Source organism: Ambystoma mexicanum, chromosome 10, assembly GCF_040938575.1.
Source record: "Ambystoma mexicanum isolate Mex_15411 chromosome 10, UKY_AmexF1_1, whole genome shotgun sequence".
Lineage (NCBI taxonomy): Eukaryota > Metazoa > Chordata > Amphibia > Caudata > Ambystomatidae > Ambystoma > Ambystoma mexicanum.
The window spans coordinates 1259092189-1259112955 of record NC_090932.1 but is presented as its reverse complement, the minus strand read 5'-3'; the positions used below and the strand labels follow the sequence as shown (position 1 = coordinate 1259112955).

General features: G+C 49.0%; 1 protein-coding gene across 2 annotated transcripts in view; it reads right to left on the bottom strand.

Annotated features, from left to right (window-relative positions):
* Positions 1-20767, bottom strand: part of RBM19 (RNA binding motif protein 19) — a 1396549-nt gene that overhangs the window by 288301 nt on the left and 1087481 nt on the right. The window lies entirely within an intron of this gene.

Here is a 20767-nt window from a genome sequence, read left to right as displayed (position 1 = left end):
CCTTCTGTTGAGACATTAGTAAATACAAAGTGCCCCATTTTGTCCACCTGAGTGTTATGAAGCTGTATATTCAACCCATCGTGAAATGCAATGAACGCCCCAGCTTTTTTGTCTGCCGCGTTTGATTGCACTTGCCTTCTGTAACCTCTTGGTCGCAGCCTTGCTTTGTCCTGGAGCCTGATGTGCGTTTCTTGTAACAGCAAGATGTCTCCTCTCTCCCTTTTAAGAAACCCTTCAACTTTCTTCCTCTTAACTGGGGCATTTAGGTCTCGCACATTATACGTTAAGATTCTCAACTTCCCCATAGGCGATGCCCCCCATAAGTGCTGATTCCCCCTGTGGACCCCACAAACATTCTGCCCCCGGATTCCCTCCTCCCTCCTTACCCCCCCATTCCCCTCTCCATTCCCCCTGAACTTGAACTCCCCCCAACCAACAACTGCCCCGAGGAGTGCCCAGGGACCTATGATTGCTAGGGAGCAATCTGTCCCTCAGGAAAATCGGGAATGACTCTGCGGGGTATCCGAAACCCTGCATTACCTTCATTCCCAAGTGATTCTGATGGAGAAGCCCTCGCTGGGCCGCAAAGCATTGTGTCCTTTGGAGCGCCTGTGACCTTCCTTTCCAGGCCTATACAATCTCCCTTCCCCTATGGGGCCTCGTGTCTTTTGTTAGTCCCGCTCCCGCTGCCATCAGTGCTTTCCTCGACCCGACTGCTTCCTCTTGTGGTGGACCTCTTTCCATTCCCATGGCTTCCTGCGAGGTTCCTCCCAGGGCCACTGACGCTTATCGACTCCATCCTCCTCCTGGATGCCCATCACCTGTAGCCCCTCTTCGCAGGATGTAACCCTCTGTTTTCTCTCCCATGAGAATAGCAGACCAAAAGGGAAGGTCAACTTGTACCTGATCTTCTTCATCACCAACTCCCTAACCACCGGGGCCATTGCCCTCATCTTCTGGAGAGTCACTAGAGCTAGATCCTGGAACAAGTGAATTTCCACCCGTTCATCTTTATGTGGTCCAGCCCCCTGGCTTTCCTCAAAATCTCCTCTTTCTGGGGATACGAGGACATCGCCACCAGCATATCTATGGGGCGCTCGCCCATCCTTATTGGGCCCACCCGGTGGACCCTGTCAATTTTGACGTCTTCGGCATCCTCCACTGCCAAAATGTCTCTAAAAACTTCTTGCACCGCATTCTTTAGATCTTTTTCTTCCACCGACTCCACCATATTTTTAATGCAGATGTTCGATTTGCAGGACCGATTCTCAAGGTCCTCGCATTGGAGCTCTAGATTGTGTGTCAGCCGCACCAGCTGTTCCTGCGTTACGCTATATTGCTGCGTGTCGTCTTCCACATTTTGCACTATATTTTCCAGTGTATCGGTACGCTCCTCCAGCTTTGAGACATCCTGCTGAAGTTCCAGGACCGCCTGCTTCATATCCTCTCTCATATTGGCGAACTGATCCTGTACCGTGGACATGAATTTGTCTTGCAGGTCCCTGAACCAAGCCTGCATGTCCTCCTTCAAAATTTGCATTCCCGGCGGGGGGACTGGCTCTGTGCCCCGGATGCATCCGCTTGCATTCTTCCTCTGGAGCCACCAGCGCAATCGGCCGACCAAATTTGGACTAAATCTGCAAGCTGCTTGACAGCTTGAGGTTGTGGCCCAGTAGGCCCCCCTTTCGCTTTAGCCTTGGACATTGTGGCTCCATCTACTATTCTCCAACCGTCCCAGAGCTATGCCTCGCTCCTGCAGGTGCCTATTATTCGTGGAGTTGCTCCCCAGGGGCCTCTACCCGCCAGGAAAATTCGTGCTCCAGCCAGCCGGTATCTCACTGCTGTACTTCACCGCCTGGGGGGAATCCAAGACCCAGAACAGCCTTGCTGGCCCTGCTCTTCCACTACCCGCTGGGGGATCACCCTTGGCAGGGTCTCCTCCTCCGGCTCTGATGCCCGCTCACTTCAACTGTGGGACTTCACAACTGCACCTCCTGTGCAGGAAGCACACATGCACTTCTGGGGTCCCAGCCTTATTTGACGCTGGTCGAATAATCAGCTATGTCCATGTCCTTGAAGGGGAGTGGGATGCCTCTACCCCCTCACCGCTATCCAACCCCTCCACCCGCACCTCTTATCTGCCGTTCACGGTGCCAAGCCCTGCCGCTAGAGTCCAGCCACACCTCCCCTGCACAGGCCCTGATGATCCGGTCTTAGCCAAGGAATGGAGGCGGGTGTTTGGCGGCTATGCCTCCCCGCTGCTAGAAGAGAGATAATAGGGGGGCAGTGAACCCACTCTTGCGCCGCCTGCCTGTTCGTCCCCCCGGGCACCTCCACCACGGCGGTCTCCTCCTTATCCCCCAAAATTCAGCGTCTCCCCTCGCCCGACTGTGCACTCACGAGCGGCGGGTGACGCTCTCCTCCTGCGCTGCCGGCTAGACTCTTCTCTGATGCAAGCGCTGCAGTCCTCAGCCTCTGGGCTGGCTCGAGCAGCCCTGCTGCGATCACCGGGTCTGGCGGTAGCTCCTCCCGGGCATGACAAGAAATGCCACAGCACCCCCACCCCACCGGCGCACACCAAAGAATCTGCTTCTGCCCAACGCAGATGGCGCGGCACCTCTTCGGAAAGCGCTCCTTTGGACCCAAAAATGACGCCCCTCTCGCGCCTGCTTGGTGCCACCACTTATTTGCCCGGATCCGCGGGGGCCAGAATATACCGCTGCAGCGCTCCCAATGTTTCACTGGGGTGCTTTACTGTCACGGCCCGGCGGGAGAGACCACTACGAATGTCTCCTCACCGCAGCCGCCATTTTGGAATCCCAACTATCTTTAATGTCTTGTTTATTGTAGGCTCCACCTTTTGATGACTTCAGTTCCAAGAGGGGGTCCTTAGGTTTCTTCATGAAAATTCTCTCTAGGAATGCCACCAGACACCTGGTTATTGCTGGGTTAGCACCTCCATATAAGCTCTCCTACCAAGCATCAGCCTCCATACCTGTTATGTGCTTCATCTTCTCGTATAGGAGTAAGGTTCTTGCTGTTCTTAGCTCAGGACAGAAGAGGACTAAACAATGTAATGACTCCTCCCAATGGTCGCATAGTCAACAGTTGTTCTTTTTCTTACCATAACAGTCTAATAACTTGTCTTCCTTTGAAAGGGGAGATGACGCTTTAGACCCAGAAGGGTTTGACCAAGAAAGTCTTGAAAATAATATTGTCACTGTGACCAGAGGATTGCGACTATGAATTTGTAGAAAGACCTGGAGGATCAGATTGCAGTTCCCGAGCCTCCATTTTTTTGCTTGTGGGAATTGAATGGAGATTTTTCCACAGTCTCTTCGCCTTGGCTAAAACATCCTTCTCCAACGGAATACAGGAGCAGTCTGCTTTATTTAGCAATAGTACACCCTGCAAGAACCCCAGGTTTCTGATTCTGTCTTTTTCTGATACAGGAAGGCCTGGGAGTCTTGGAAAAACCCTCACTCCTCCCCAACCCCCATATCCGGCTATGGAAAGGCTTTGCTGATAAGGAAGCTTCCTCTTCCTCCTCGACAACCTGCTCATGAGTGTCTTTTTGAATGTCTGTGTCATTATTTGGAACTTGACCCGGGAAGGGTGTAGGGGGGGCGTTGAACCCTGTGCTGCCCTCCAGGATTAGCAATGGTGCTGAACAAACTTGAGGAACAAACATGAGGCAGACATGACTAGGGGGACTTTTGTAGGTGTCCCTGAAGGTTTTGACAGTTGTGGGTTCTTCTGAGGGATTACCTCCCTAATGAGATGTTTAAAATATCCCACAATCCTCTCTGAATGCATCCATCCTCAGATGTAGCAGAGGCTGTCGGTGTCCATCAGGATGAAGATGCCAGAGTCCATGAGGAAGATGGGACCGGGTACCATGAAGGCTTCCTTGGAGAAGGTGGCCCAGCAAATCTGACTGAATAAGAGGGGATTGGATAAGCCGTGGACTAGGTCGACATAGGCAACCAGTCAACCCTCACAAACGTCTCATTGCTAACAGTGGGAGACAGAGGTATCTGAGGCGTTTGGAAGTCTAAAATGTCCATAGATTTTTGAGAGTTAGTCTCCCTCTGCTTGTCCTATCGGATGTTGCCCCTTCAATGACATTGCAGTATTTATGGAAGTACTCGGAGGCTTCTTGGATGAGGATTTATGACCCTTTAAAACTTGTGAGTTAGCTACGCAGGTTACTTTGGAACCTGAACTGTAGGTTTTGTGCGAGATGCAACGAGTCTTGCTCAACATGGAGTTCACTTTTGTTCCAGACCCTTGTGGGCCATGGGATAAGCCCTCAGAGCGAACGCCATTAGGTCATGGAGCCTCAGGCTTCTTGACGCTGCTATGCCTATGAAGCTGGGGCATCAGGATCAAGTGTAGAAGACCCAGTATCAGACTCCTAGGGGTTCTTGGTGGTAACACCAGTAAAAGCCTAAGAGGCCTCTGGGAGAGCGCTAGTAAAAGTTCCTGAGGAACATCCTTGGTAAAACCGGTAGAAGCCGATGGAGCATCCCCTGGTGATGCAGTGGCTAGCCGCTGAAGGACTCGCGTCCCTCCCACTTGCCAAACTTACCTGATATCTCTAATCTTTCAATGAGACAAATTCCATGATGAGTCCTAGAGACGACCCGCTGGAAACTTCCCACCAACGAGCTAACCTCTTCTGCAACACACGAGGAGAAAAACACATGACAGGACGTAAAAGCCCACCCACCTATGATCGGGGATTAGGTACTCCAAACAACATGTGTGTGAATCCGCCACCATGTAGGGTCTGCCGCAGGAAGCATAGGCAGTAAATCCTGTTACCTATGTCATAAATGACTGACCAGTGTTGCCGGGAGGTGAAGGGAATCAAAGAAAAAATCCTCAGAGAAAGTTAAGTGCATAGCAAAAAAAGAGAAATGCTGTGCGCAGTGCTAAGTGTCCAGTCCAGTTCAGACAGAGAAAATGACTGACGGGTGTTGCCAGTATGCAGGGTCAGCGGCGCTTGCCAAGCCCAAGCTGAAATGACATCCGCGCAATGCAACATTTTGGAAATTACATCTTTCATGCAGTGCAAAAAGTGCTCCGGTCCCGTCCCCAATGGCAGACACCCATAGGCTTGGAGGAAAGAGGGCGGACGGAGGAGTACAGTACAATGGCAGAAGGAAGGGGAAGATAAGATGTTACACACAAAACAGAATGTGTGGGTTGTTTGGGTGAGGTCAGAGGAGGTGGCAGACAAAGAGACCAGCATGAGGAAGGACTGATTGTGAAGGCGAAAAGAAGAAAAGGTGAGGTATTGGTTGGTGAGAGCAAGTGGTACTGTGTGGTGAAGGTGCATGCAAGGGGGCAAATGAGTGTGTTAAAGGGAGTGTGAGTGGAAAGTGCTTGTGAGAGTGAAAGGAGGGTAACTGATTAGAAGGTGGGTTAGAGTAGTAATAGTGTGGAGGAGAGACTAGCAGTGTGGAAGAGGGGTTAGTGGTGTGGAAGATTAGTGGGTTATAGTGTGGATGAGGGGGGTAATATGAAGGAGGGAGTAGGTGTGTGGAGCACAGAGTAGCAACATTGAAGGGTGGAGGCAAATAGGAGGAGTGAGAGACATCGGAGGGTCAGATGAGAGAGACATACAGAGAAGGAGAGAAGGTTGGTGGATTTGGACGCAGGAGAGTACAGAGGGGTGCATAACAATCAGGTAGAGGATTAGGAGGGCATGAGAGAAACGAGACTGGGTGGGGTAGTGTGTCTGGGAGGCACATTCTGTAACCTTTTAATACCAAGAACATTGTTGGTATAGGGCTAGTTTAGCAAGTCCCGTGGTAGCTTGATAAAGAAGGCAATTGCCTTTAGGTTCTCCTTGACAGCAAGCTAGAAACTAGACAGTAGGGGGTCAATATTCTCGATCTACTAACGTGGGAACTAGGGACATGGGTTAGGGTGCAAAATGCTATATCTAGACGAGAGTATAAGGGACGGCCCTAGGACCCTGACAAACAAATCAATAACAACTGTTGCATCTTCACTAGGAGTTGGAGTGTTCTTTGGACCATCTGTGGCACATTAAACAGGGAGAAACCACAGAATTTAAGGGCTGATGTGGGGGTTGTTCTCTGAGGTATTCCTATCAGAGAGATTTGATTCACTTCGGGTTGGTATTTCATGTGGGCTGGTATCACATCTGTCCAACAACACATTGCCACTGAGGAGCCTCTCATTCTGGAAAAGTTTAAATGATCTAAAACTAAATAATTAGACAAGCACAGCTTTTGAAGCTTCCTTTGCGATTGGGTGTCGGTCGAAAAGGCTTAGACTGGTAATCATTAAGTACGTGCTGTCAAATTCACATGCAGCATGTTTATTTCAAATGCAGATGGGGGCTGGGGGGTTGACGTTCTTTGTCTTAGAAATGACAACCTATGTATCGGCCACTATTAGGTTGTGAACAGATCGTGCACATTTAAGCAACTTAATCTTATAAAGGTGTGATCCTGGGTCTTATTTATAGCGTATTTTTCTTCATGGTGGTGTCTTGTGTTTAATGTATGTATTGTGTGTGTGCTTTTTTGCATACGGGGAGACACAGTTGTTATCAAGCATTACGTGGTTTTATGGCACTTGCTGAATTAAATTGACACAATGATGACTGGCAGATTGAACAAATATATATACATTACTCACCGTAATTGTATTTCTGATGCTTGTTTCTGCTTAGATTCACATGCTGTGCATAGGCTGACATCTAGTGGAAGCTGCAGAGTATTACAGTTTGTTTTTCGAAACTCGAAAAGGGGCGAACTAGGGCGTGCCAGCAATACTATCCCTAGTGCGACGTCCACTGTACCCTCTACCCAGGTAGAAGGTGAGGTGTCCACTAGGGGCCCATTTAAAGCCTTCTTGTTGCTACTTTTAGGCGTGAGTGTTTGGTTTCACTGTTTTTATTGATTGAATCTACTTGGCAACTTGCTCAGTGCTGTAATCCCGACCGCGGGGCATACATTATCGGAGTCCTCTTTCTTTGCCCATGAGGCAGGGCTTCCCCGGCTCCCACGTGACATCCACTGACATTAAATGTGTCCGGGCTTCCGCGGGAGCGGCGCCAACGCGCCGAAGGCACGCTTAAGGCAAGCCCGTCTGTGCCTGTCATGCCAGTTATGTGCCAGGAGGACTGACTGGAGCTCTCGACCACCTCACTCATTTCCCTGGCACCCCTTGAAACCACTTGGCCCGTCGGCTTCTCCAAAAGCCTTCCTGCATCGGTACCGGCATCGGTCACGCAGGAAACTAATATCCCACCCAATAATTCCCCATCCACTAGCACTCCTTTGCTTCATTGTGGTTTACTTAACATGCGCTCACTGGTCGTGCATGCCCTGGACTGCCACAATCTGATAGCTACAACTCAATCTGACTTATTGTTTCTCACTGAAACTTGGATCCGTGATTCTTCGGGCCCCTCCATTGTACAAGCCCTCCCCTGTACCTACAGTTTCATTCATGTTGATTGCCCCTCTATACATCCTGGCGGGGGCGTGGGCATCATACACAAAGATTCCCTAAAAATATCACACTCTATATCAGCTCATTCACTGAAGATAGAATGTCTTCTTGTCACTATATCTATATCGGCCTCAATGACACTTACTGTCCTATTGGTATATCGCCCCCCAGGGGCTGATGCCACTTTCTATACTGACTTTCCTGATTTGGTATCGGCTCTCCAAGTCAGTTACCCCAATCCATGGTTATTGGGAGACTTCAACCTGCCTGCCAATTCCACCTTGGCGACTCAGGTTGATCTCTTTCTGTCGCTGATGAGTGATCTGAATCTTCCTCAACTGATTCAAACACCCACTCATCAGTTGGGCAACATACTTGACTTTATTTGTACATCCAAGTTCTTCATTACTGTCACTTCTTCTTGTCCGGTACTTTGGTCTGACCACTATCTGATTTCTTTTACGGTGGTGCTTCCCAGTCCGGTCCGCCACCCTTCTAAACCGTCCACCTTAAAAAGGAACTGGCGCAAGGTTGATCTTTCTACTCTTTCTGCTTCCCTTCGCTCACACTGTGCTTCTCCTAAATCCTGCATGCTTCAGAACTTTGGTGTGTCCTTCCTAGCCATCGCAGAAGAGCTAAAGGAAGAGCTCCTGTGTCCGAACCCTGGTTCTCTGACGAGCTCAGAGCTCTCAAGCTTGGATGCCACCAATCGTAACGCAAGTAGAGGGCCTGCTGTACTAATGATACGAGGGCTATCTTTCGCTATGCTCTCACAACCTATCAAAAAGCCATTTTAGCTACTCAAAAAACTTTTTTTGACAGGAAGATTGAGGATGATGTCAACAAACGCCCGGGTGCTTCCGCTCCTGAAAAAGCCCTCTCTGGACCCTACTGTTCTGGCAAATGTCCGTCCCATCTCCCTTCTCCCAGCCATGAGGAAATTGCTGGAGGCATTGGTCTCTCTGCTCCTCTCTTCTTATATGGAGTCCTCAGTTTACTTTGATACTTTTCAATCCGGTTTTCATCCAGGGAGAGGCAACGAAACGGTCCTCAACTCTGTATTCGATGACCTCACCCGGTTAGTCGATCAGGGTGGGGTGGGTGCCTTGCTTCTACTTGACCTCTCGGCCGCGTTCGACACGGTTGATCATCCTATACCTATATCCCGTCTGTCGGACGCTGGCCTAAGGGGCCAGGTGCTGAACTGGTTTGCAGACTTTCTGACTGACCGGTCTCAATTGGTCTTTCTGCCCACCTGCTGTTCGAAATCTGTTGCACTGTTTTGTGGAGTGCCTCAAGGCTCTGCCCTGTCGCCCATCCTCTTTAATATCTATATTCGGCCTTTTCTCCTTCTCTCTCACGGTTTTCGATTTTATTCCTATGATGACATGCAAATCTTGGTACGTCTGGATCTTTCTCGGCCTGACACTGCAGCCCGTCTTAGGAATTGCCTTGACGATTTAGGTGCGTGGATGGCTACCAACTCTCTTAAGCTTAATGGTAGCAAAACAGAGGTCCTGGTGGTAGGGACCAATACCCCCTCAACTACTGGACCCCGGACTTCTGGCCCACGTCTCTTGGCCCCTTTCCTCTCCCGTCTCCTACGGTGAAAAACCTGGGTGTTAAGTTCTCCTCTTCTTTAACGATGACTGAACAAGTGGGTGTCCTTAGTACAGTGGATTACTGTAACTCCCTGTACGTCGGCCAACCACACTACCTGCTCAATCGGATCCAAATGCTCCAGAACGCTGCTGCTCGTGCAATATTGCACCCGCCAGCACGCTCTCATATGTCCCCCCTCCTTCGTCAGCTACAATGGCTCCCCATTAAACAACGGATCTAGTTCAAATCTGTGTGTCTTGTTCACCGGGCCTTCTACAGGGTGGGAGCTGAATATTTGCAGGAGAAATTTACTCATTATGTGCCAAACCATCCTCTGCGCTCCCAATACGCGCTACTCCTTCTGGTTCCCCCGTGTAAAACGCACTCGAATGGGAGGCTGCGCCTTTTCGGTGGCTGCAGCTAAAGCATGGAACTTACTTCCTTGGGCTCTCTGTGCCACCGCCAATCATCTGGCCTTCAGACGTGCACTGGAGACTCTTCTCTTCTAACTCCTCTGTAATCTCTTCTCGCCTTCTACTCCCTAGTGCCAAGATGCCTTTTGGCGTACGCTGCGCTCTCCAAATTCACACAACATAACATAACCCATGATCCCTCACGCGTGTAGGACCCTCAGATTGTATTTTATCTGACATGAGGTAGCATGAGGAGTAGCTTGAGTACAGAGTATCCAAGCAGATAAGATAGATAAGACTACAAGCATCCATGCGCCTTCTCTCAGAGAGAAGGAAGGGGGGGCGCATGTGAATCTATGCAGATACAAGCATCAGAAATACGATTACAGTGAGTAATGTATCCCTTCTGAGGCTTGTGGAATCTGCTTAGATCACATGCTGTGCATAGATTAGCGAGCAGTGTTAGAACAAGGAGGTGGGATGTGAGAAGGGTCATGAGCGAACACATGTCTTAGAACCGCTTGTCCCACTTGAGTATCTGTCTTGGAATGAGTGTCAATACAGTAGTGCTGAGTAAAGGTGTGAATAGAGCTCCATGTAGCTGTTTTGCAAATGGTATCAAGGGGTACATTTGCAATGAAAGCCAGAGTGGCACCAGTACCTCTTGTAGAGTGGGCCCTCAGCGTAAAAGGCAGTGTTTTATCTGAAAGGGAATAGCACAGTTGGATACATCCGCCTATCCACCTAGAGATGGAATTCTTAGAGAAGCAATCTCCCTCTCTGCCAGGAGATATGGAGACTAACAGTTGATCTGTCTTTCTTAGTGGCTTGGTCTTGTCTACGTAGTAGAGGACCGCCCACCTCACATCTAGTGTGTGGAGTTTCACCTCAGCAGAGCTTTTGGGTTCCTGGAAGAAGGCTGGTAGCTCAATAGACTGGTTAAAATGGAATTTGGCAATTAACTTAGGTGAGAACCTAAGGTGAGTGCGTAAAACCAGTTTATCCTTATGAACAGTAAAGAAAGGATCCTGCACTGACCAAGCTTGAATTTCACTGACCCATTTTATGGATGTGATGGCTACTAAGAAGGCAGTTTTATAAGTCAAGTGTTTGAGACTAGATTTGTGTATGGGCTCAAAGGGGGGTCCCATGAGCTTAGCAAGTACCACATTAAGGTCCCAACTCGATGGTGGGTTAGAAATTGGAGGGTGGAGTCTCTTTACCCCTTCCATAAATGCTTTGACAACTGGCACTTTCCACAATGACACCTTGTTATAGGAAGTGGTGTAGGCTGATAAAGCTGCCAGGTGTACTTAAAGTGAGTTAAACACTAACCCTGCATCCAATAGGTGGAACATATTGGTGAAGACATTTGAAGGAGTACAATCAACTGGATTGATTTGCTTATTCTGGCACCAAATAACAAATCGTTTCCATTTGTCATAGTAACAGTGCCTTGTGTTAGGTTTTCTTGACTCTTTCAAGATATCCATACATCTCTGGGGTAAATTGAGATGTCTGAACTCTATGACTTCAGGAGCCATGCTGCCAAGTTCATTGAGTTGGGCTGAGGATGCACTGTTACTCCCTCGTGCTGAGAGAGTAGGTTGTACCGGCACGGAGTTTGATGGGGTCGAACACCGCCAATTTGCATAGGTGTGGGTACAACGGTTGTCTCGCCTACATAGGAGCAACTAGGATGAGCGTCATTGGTTCCCTGTGGATCTTGTTGACCACCTTCCTCATCAGAGGGGTTGGTGGAAAAGCGTAGGCAAACATCCCTGACCAATTCATCCATAGGGCGTTCCCCTTGGAGCCTGGCTGGGGAGCCTGGATGCAAAGTCTGGGCATTGCCTGTTTTCGCTTGTGGCGAATAGGTCTATAGTGGGGAAACCCACTGAGAGAAGGGGTCTCCTACGACTTCTTTGTGTAGTGTCCACTCGTGTTCTTCTGGAAGGGGATCCCTGCTGAGAGGATCTGCTAACGAGTTGAGATCCCCTGGAACATGTTGGGATGACAAGTAAATCTTCTGTTTGATTGCCCATCTCCAAATTTTCTGGGCAAGCTTGGACAGATTTAGCCAACGAGTGTGCCTTGTTTGTTTAAGTAAAACATTGCCGTCATGCTGTCCTTTAGGATCTGCACTGACAGGTTGGATAGGAGGGGTTCGAATGCCCGAAGCGCTCTGAAGACTACCAGACGTTCTAGCAGAATGATGTGGTTCTGAGCCACTGTGTGAGACCAGAGACCCTGAGCTGTGTAGTGAAGGTAGTGAGCTCCCCACCCTGCCAGGGAGGTGTCTGTTGCGACGACGGCCTGTATCTCTGGATCGTAGAAGGGTTTCCCCTTCGTAAGATTCCCTCTTGTCCATCAGCGAAGACTCTGTACTAATGTTGGCGAAACGACCACTAGAATCTCCCACTGGCCACTTGCTTGAGACCACTGTTTGCCATCCATTCCTGCATGGATCGTAGGCGTGCGTCGGGAACCAGGTAAATGCAAGATGCCATCATGCCTAGCAAACGCATTGCTTTGCACACCCTTATTTGGCGACCGGACTGATATTGAGGAATTTGCAGCAACAGATTTCAAATTCTTTCCTCTGATGGAAAGGCCAACCCATCTTGGGCGTTTAGGACAGCTCCTAGGAACTGTTTTGAGGTGCTTGGCACCAGGCTTGATTTTTTCTCGTTGATTGAGAAGCCCAATTGGAAGAGGAGGTTGATTGTTCTTTGAATGTTTAATCCGCAAATTACAGGGGTTTCCCCTGTGATGAGCCAGTCGTCCAGGTAAGGGTACCCTGGGATTGCCTCCCTGCGTAGGCTGCCGCCACCACCGCCAGTATCTTGGTGAATACCCTTGGAGCCGAGGCTTTACCGAAGGGCAGCACCCTGAACTGGTAGTGCTGGTTGTCTATTTTGAAACGCAAGAATCTTCTGTGCGCTGGGAACATTGCAATATGAAAATAGGCATCTTTCATATTCAATGTTGCCATGTAATCCCCCTTTTTTAGTACAGGGATTACCTCTTGGAGTGTAGTCATGCAGAATTTTTGCGGCTTGACTTACTTGTTTGCAGAGTGCAAATCTAATACTGGGCGCATTGTTAGATCTTTCTTTGGCACAAGGAAGTAGGTTGAATAAATAACCGTTTACATGTTTGCCCAGGACGAGCTCTATGGCGTTCTTTGCAAGTAGAGTGGCGATTTCCTCAAGAAGGATTTTCTGGTGCGCCAACAAGTGTACCTTCTGTCTTGGAGGATGGTTGTGGGGGCTAATAGTTGTATACAGTATCCTGAGGACACTGTGGACAGCACCCATCTGTCCGAAGTGATCCCCTCCCATGCATGGGTGAAGGTGGAAATGCGGCCCCCTACTGGGGATGCATGGGAGGGGACCTGAAGCAGAGCGTCACTGTTTACTAGGTGGCGTGCCACCTCTGGCGGGCTGCCTCTATCCCTTGTGCGGCCCCTGTGCTGGCCTCTGGTGAATCCCTGTGATGTTTGGAACCGATTGTTGCCCCATGAGGTTCCTTGATTTTGGTAGTAGTTGGAACCCCTCTGGGAACTTTGGCCGCAAAAGTGCCGAAAACTATTATTTCCCCTTTGACCTGGGGGTTTATTTGTGAGTTGGCCGAGAGATTTTAGGGTCTCATGCTTTAGCTGTCTTAAGTGCCTCTTCCACTGCCTTGCCGAATAGAACGTTCAGCTCTACAGGCATGTCTATAAGCATGGCTTGGGTCTCGGGTTTAAACACCAACTGCCTTAGCCAAGCGTGGCGCTGTATTACTGTGCCTTCGGCTATTAATCTTCTTGCATTATCTGCTGCATCAAAATTTGTTTTAAGGATGCATCCAGACACAGACCTTCAATCTGCTGCAATTTGGGTCAACTGGCCTTTTAGTGGTTCAGGTGCAGAGGCTACAAGAGCAGCTACTTGCTCCCACTGGTAGCGGTTATAGCTTGCTAAAAAAGTGGCACTGTTAGCAATACGTGCTTGATAGGCTAACGTGGAGGCAACTTTCCTACCCAGAGCATATATCCTTTTGCTCTCCTTATCAGGAGGTGCTTCTGAAGAAGCTAGTGGTGTGCCTGCCCTCTTTCTGGTGGTTATTACTACCAGGGAGTCAGGTTTTAATTGACCGCTTATGTACATGGGATCGGAGGGTGTGTCCCGGAATAATTTTTCCACTTGTGGATTCACTGCACAAGTAAGATTTGGGGTTACCAGCGAGGGATCAATTCTACGCTGGATTGATTTTAATATTGGGATGACTTGGGTAATGGCTCTTTTGTCCCCTATGATTTCTTCCTCGAACTCCCTATCTTCTTGGACACCCTGTGTGTCTATTTGAAAATGAGCTGCTGCTTTAGCCAGTACCTGATTGAGGAGTGAGGATCCTTAGGAATAGGGGAGTCAAAATTGTAGGCTTCCGCCTCATCTTCCTCTTCCCCTTCCTGGTCCTCATCATCCCCATAATAAGCAACCCCTGTCTGGTCTTCCAGCATCTGTGTCTCTGTCTCCTCACCATATGACTCTGGATGGTAAGGTTCAATTAGCAAAGGGTCTTAAACCAATCCCTGCGCCAGAGCCTCAGAGCGGAGCCTTTTGGTAGGGGGTTGAGAGTCCTTGGATCCCAATGGGGCAGAGGTAGCTGGTGTGTTTTCATAGCTCATTACCCTATCAATATCAGCTGAGTTCCATTCCTTGGAACTGGGAATAAACCTCTCTTGCTCTGGTTCCTCATCCATGCCCATATCCTGGGGAGTGGGAGGGACACTTTTACCCTTAGGAGTATTGTCAGGGACCTTGGACTTTCTATCACGTTAGGGGCCTTCTGTTTTTCCTTATGGTGTTCTGAAGGTCTCTTCTACTGTTTATCCCCCTTCCCGTGACTAGAGGAATGTTTTCCAGAGGTTTTAGGGGTTTCAGGGTTTTGACGATCGCATTAAGGTTCGGAGGTGGTCTTTGACACTTTGCGTCGAGATTCGGAGGTGGTACAAAGAGGGTGTTGAATCTCGAGAGTAGACGCTACACGTTTAGACTTGGGAGCATAGAGGTTGGAATCGTCTTCTGACGATGGAGCCTCTAGAACTATTGGTAGTGCGGCACCTTTTCCAACCGCGGACGGTTGGTCTTTGTCATGTGGCGATCACGAATCGTTAGACTGCTCTCTTGGTGCCTCCCGTTGCCGATCGCTCGACACACGTGATTGTTTAGTGGGAGTGGTGTGGGTTGTGCTTTTGCCGCCGGGTGTTGTCCCCATAACTGGACCGCTGGCCAGTCCTCCAAAGTCAGGGGCTTGCGCGTGGGTGTCTGAAGTCACCCTTCTGCCCTCGCCTTCTGATACGTCGGCGTTGTTGCCATTGCTAAAGGCCCCTTCGGCATCCATGGCCTCTCGTTGCCTGGCGTAGTGGGCCCAGCGTTTAGTGGAGCGGTCTTTAACTGTTTTCGGCTTAAAGAGCTTACAAGCTAGACAGGTATTCTCGGGATGGTCTCGTGGGAGACACAAATTGCACGTATTGTGCTCATCTACCCAGGGGAACTTCCTGTTACACTTCGGGCAGAATTTGAAAGGAGTACTCTCCATATGTATTAATTTGGCAGCGGCGAGTATATGTAGGAAATAAATGTGGGAGCCTGTATGACCACCCCCCACTCTCCCTACTTGTACAGGGCCGAGACCAGAGGCCTTTCGAGGCCCAAAGTACGTCGTGGAGTTTCCACGGCTGGTGTCCTCAATCTTCACAGGCATCGATATTCGGCGTAGGGTGGAAAGAACAGGGAATTGTTAACAATAATCTTAGTATAATTGGCTAATGCCAAGGGAACTCCGCAATATGCGTCCGACTGGTATGGCGGAAAAAAACAATCTGAGGGTCCTACACGCGTGAGGGATCATGGGTACCAGTGGACATCACACTGGGTATAGTATTACTGGCATGCCCTAGTTCGACGCCCCTTTTCGAGTTTCGAAAATCAAACTGTAATACTCCGCACCTTCCACTAGATGTCGGCCTATGCACAGCATGTGATCTAAGCAGATTCCACAAGTCTCAGATATATATCTTAAAACCCCACCCTAAAAACAACATTTAACAAATCAAACATTTCAGTTTTTCCTTTCAACCTATAAACCAGGGCGGATCATTTTCAGTGAAAATGGACCGCAGTGTTGGTAGTAAAGGGCTAATTATTTTTTCATATTCTGTTGTTTAGAAGAGACTTGTGACTGGTAGTGAAATAATGGCACAAAAGAAGAACCCCAATGCCCCATACAAAAAGTGTACTCAATCCGAAATGTAGTTTCTCTAGCAGCTGAGAAAGCCTGAAGCTCACACCTAACACAACACTGTATTTCTTGTGAGTTGACTTGTCTGCCTCCCTGTCAGTTAGACAAGGCAATCCAGCCTTTAAAAAGCCACCACCATCCATGGACCGCCAAGCAAAGGGTTCCTCTAAGGCAGCGTTCGGCATGCTTTGGTTCTACAGTGGATGTGGACTACAACTCCCATAAGCCCTATCCAGCACAGTCAGTGGTGTGGGTCCATGGGGCGTAGTATGAAACATTTGAAAAGACAGATTGCCGATCCCTGCTCCAAAGCAAGCAGCAGGAAGGCAGGCATTAATATTTACAAAAAACACATCTTTTGGGTGATCTATTAAAACCAGGAGAGGGCAACAGTCCAGAGTATTGAATATTACATAATAGTTTCTCGTCCCCACTCGCTGAGATCCCAAATACTTTTTTCTGTATTTATTTGCTGGACATTTTGCATCTCTTAAGTCTCCCCATGCCCCTGCCACTGGCCTCTGTTTATGTCCTGCCCCATTTCTCCTTTGCATTAGGGAGACACTAGTCAAGTCCTGGTTTTAATTTTGCATTACGGGACTTATAGTCCCGGGGTAAAAATGGGGCAAAGCTAAAAGTAGGTCTGGACCAATGTCTCTTCTGTGAAATGGATAATGTTGGCATGTATGCATTTATCTTCTCTCCAGAGTATATATATTCCATGCTTCACAGCTCCTTTAACATGGCCACCTCTTATCTCACCCACCTCTCTTCTCCCTTGGCCCAACTTGACCCACATCTTCCCTGGCCTGCATCCCATTTCCCCTGACACAACATAATCTCCTCTAGCAGAGTTTCACCTACTCACCCAGGGCTTTAAGTTTAATGTGGCACAGCCCTGGCAGTCTCCAAAAAGAGCTCCCGAGACGAGGCTCTGCCCGACTAGGCCCAGGTACATCGGCCCCCTCAGGCAGCCCGTTTAGCCAAAGAGCTGCATGGTTACAGGCCTGCCTGAAGGGGTCAGTGCTTCTGATTAGAAGGCTAATGCTTCTCCTTTTTTCTAATTAGAAGAGAAGCGCAAACTACCACTGGCAGACCTTTAAACATGCGGCTCCTTGAGTGAAATGGCTGCCTGCTGCGGCGATTAGCTTCTCACATTAAGAAATAATAGGATGATAGCTGGGGGGCACTGCTATCATACCAATTGGTGAGTCCAGCCTCTTCTTTTGTTTCTAAATTACAGGCTCTGACCCCAACAGCAAGTGGATCTTGGAGCCTGTGATTTAGGAATAAAAAGGAGAGGCTGTGCGCACCAAAGGTATGATAGCAGTGCACCCCAGGTTTTCTGCTTGGCCCCCACTGCCTGGGAGTCAAGCAAGTGCTACGCCCCCACCACTCCACATAAACGAGGGAGGGCTCTAGTTAGGGGTGTGGCCCAGGTGCGGGTGTTTAGGGTGGCCTCCCCTGCCACCTAACCTATTTGTACTTAGGCCATGCCCCCTAATTGGAGCCCCCATGATTCTGCCTACCACTTAAGGCACTGCACTCACCTACTTTGGCCCACCTTTCTCCTGGTGCACTTAAACACTTCCTTGGTCAACATCTGTCATGCAGATGCTTCCACTTCTCAGGTTTGGCCCACTTCTCCACCGACCTGGTGACATTGCGTCCTGGCCTCATTAACTCTTCTTTGATTTACCATCAGAAGCCACCCTGCAGAAAGGAACATCTATTCTTTATCAAAAGAGCTTAAGGAGGACGAGGGAGATTGTATTAGTTTGAAGAACTGTCTGGAATACAAAGCTCATTCATCAATCCTGAGCTAAACTGTGATGGGAAGCTGGGACCTCCCCGCCAACTTATTCCAGCTCTATACATTCTGCTATCTAAAACTGCATATTCCCCACCTGCCAGGGTGCAGGTGGGGAATTGGGAGAGGTTCCCTGTTTGAGGACCAGCCCTGTGGGTGTAGTCGAGCCTAGCTCCTGAACGCCGTCCTACTGCTGTGGGAGTGGCGAGATTGCCTTCAAGTGCTGAGAATCCAGCAAGATGAAAGCGACTTGGTATGCACATTCACAGATAAACCAGTCATTGGAGTTGTAGTGAACGGTGAATGATGTTTTCACGTCCAACCAAGAGGATTGCTTACACAGAGCAACCTGGGTGACAATATCATCATGTAGAAATATTTAATTTGCAAATACTCTGGGATTTAAAGTTGGAATAAATAATGTTTGTATAACCCACGCGTGTGGGGCAGAATCTCAGGAGCCCCAATACCTTCTGCATGTAAAACAGCCAACAACCGTTCACTGTGCTGTGCAAAGCTCAGAATGCAATCTGTCCAGACCAAATGAAGCCAGGTGACCCATGCACAGACAACGCAGAAATCAGGACCAACAAGCTCAGCATCTTGTGCCCCAGCTGCCAAGCTGGCCTCCTCTGCTGCCCAGAAGCTCTGGCTAGGCCTGCACTGCTTCAGATGCAGAGAGAACTGCTGTGCTCACGCCTTTTAGGAACTGAGGCATTGATGTGTGGGGTGCTGCAGACCTCGTCTGGGAGAGAACTCGGCACTCATTTTGAAAAGAGAAATGTCTGCATCTGTCAGTAAACATCAATAAAGGAGCAGAGGGGCACGGACACATACCTCGCTGCTCGCCATTTCAACTCTTCCGTGCCATGTTTCCGCTCTAGTCGCCTCTTCACCGTTTGTCCAAATGTTCTCAATCTTCCCTCATCAATTCCCTGCCACCCTTCTCCTCTTCCCTTCCCTTTCTTACCTCTCAGTTTTCCTCAAGCTTCTTTTTTGTTCATACTACGCTTTGTTGCTGACAGGTGGTGTCAGCATGCTGACCAGCATGAAATGGTGGAAACACAACAAACTAGGGCGCCTAAGAACAGATCCCAATTTTTCAGGTTCCTCTGGGACCTTCCCGCTTGTATTAGCAGAGTTTGGTAAGATGAATGCATGAGTGATGGCCTGGAGCAGTGCCTGGCCAGTGCCTTCATGGCTGCTCAGAGCGGAGAACGTGCTGATTACATGCCTCTTGGAGATGGTGTACACTCAGAGAGAAAGAACCCTTGCCACCTTGGAATGGTTTCATTTATAAACAAGATTAATGACAGAAATAGAGAAGGTTTAAGATATATTTCGGAATGTCCGACATGGACACTAGATGGCTGTTTTCTTTAGTAGGATCGTTCATTTGGCCTGGCTTCCTAAATAATGATGTTGTTACATCTGCCCTAAACGTGGAACTACTGGCACGTGTGTCAATTTCGTGTGTACGAGATAGCATCTACCTGAGCTTTAGCATGCTGTGTAGCAACCACGAGCATACTGAGGTAAGGAGCGTCTCATCATGGACATACCTGCAGGCTACCAAAATTAGATTACACTCGAGTGCAATGTCTGATTTTTTGGCCCCTTGCTCACTGTCCTAAAACAACCTCAGAATCGGGAAACACTTTAAAATGACAACACACAGCAAATAAGGGGTTCAAAGCTTAGTAGGAACCCGAAGATTGGACCTGTCTCGAGGTGCACGATTTTTAGGTACTTGGGCTTTAGTGCCTCTGTACAATGCAGACCAAAGCAGTACTGGCCTAAGCGAGGCATATATTCTTGCAAATTGCAGCAACGATCCAGGCTTCACGCCCATCCGGAGACTGCAAACCACCTTTGTTTATTCTTAAGGCAAATGTAGTGAGTCTTCCTTGCCACCAAAGACTGAAACGCCATGGAATGCCCGAGTTAATTGCTGGGCAGGGCTGAAGGAAACTTCTAAACGAAGGTGGGTCTCAGTTTACGGATCTAGGTGTGAAGCCCGGATTGTTGTTGCATTACAATGTGCTAGAGCAGAAAGAAGCCTTGTGGCAATGGCTGCAGTACTGCAGAATATATGACTCGCTTAGTCCAATAATGCTTTGCTCAGTGCAGTCTCCTCTCACTACACCCTCCCCTATCAGTGGCCCCTCTACGCCATGCATTCAGCATGAACTCTCAACTATCCTCAGCTAAATCTCCTTTGATCCTCCTTGATGCCTTTTCTCTGAATCCCCCACTTCCTCCATGCCCCTTGTCTCGTTTACATGACCTCTTACTGCTCATCCACCCTGCAGTGCCTTTGCTTAGGGTCATCACTTGTGTGTCGTGTTCCTGCTCCATTGTTCTCCTCTTCCCTCGTCTGTACTCGTTCTTCAAAATGTGCTTTCTGCAGCTCTTCTCAGCTCCATCTTTACTGCTATTTCCCCACTCCACGTCTGCTTATCTTCTTTCTGCTTCACTCCCCTCGCTGAGAAGGAATCCCACTGCGGATGCAAGCCGCAAACATTACCCTCAGACTGCGGGATCCAGGGTGGGGTCGACCGGCACCTTTATGGACAGTTGGACTCCTCAACAACTGCATTGGCCCAGAGTTATCGCTCTATACAAGGGTATGGGCGTTCTCCTGGTAGAAAGGCTACCAGAGGCGGGCTCGAACTGGAAGAACTAAAACTGGTAGTGCCTGAGGTCACCCGGAAAGACATTAAACCGAAGTGCGGGTTCACTGGTTTGGTACAAGTGCTGGGAAAGGCAAAGGGCCAGCAGGAAATGTGTTTAGGATCAGGTTTCCCAAGGGGCCTGGGCAAGGCTGCACCAACCCGTAAACTGACTCTGGATAAAGTGATCTGTTTTCTTCCAAAATAATCAAACGGTCTGTGTAATTAATTTAGAGAGTGGTATGAACATTTCACCAGGTGCTGGGCCACAGTGGGGGCTAGCTACGCTATGCTCTTCTTCTATCCTTCCATATTACTATTTTTTCACTCTCACTCCCAGTCTCTCCATTTTTTCTAGGGTCTAGAGAGGGTAGCGTCTGGAATGTGTGTTGCATACATGTATGCCCTCATTAGCTGCAATCTACTCCTGACTCCTGCCTCATTGATTCGTCCTCTTGCTCCACCCTCAGTTTACCCCTCCA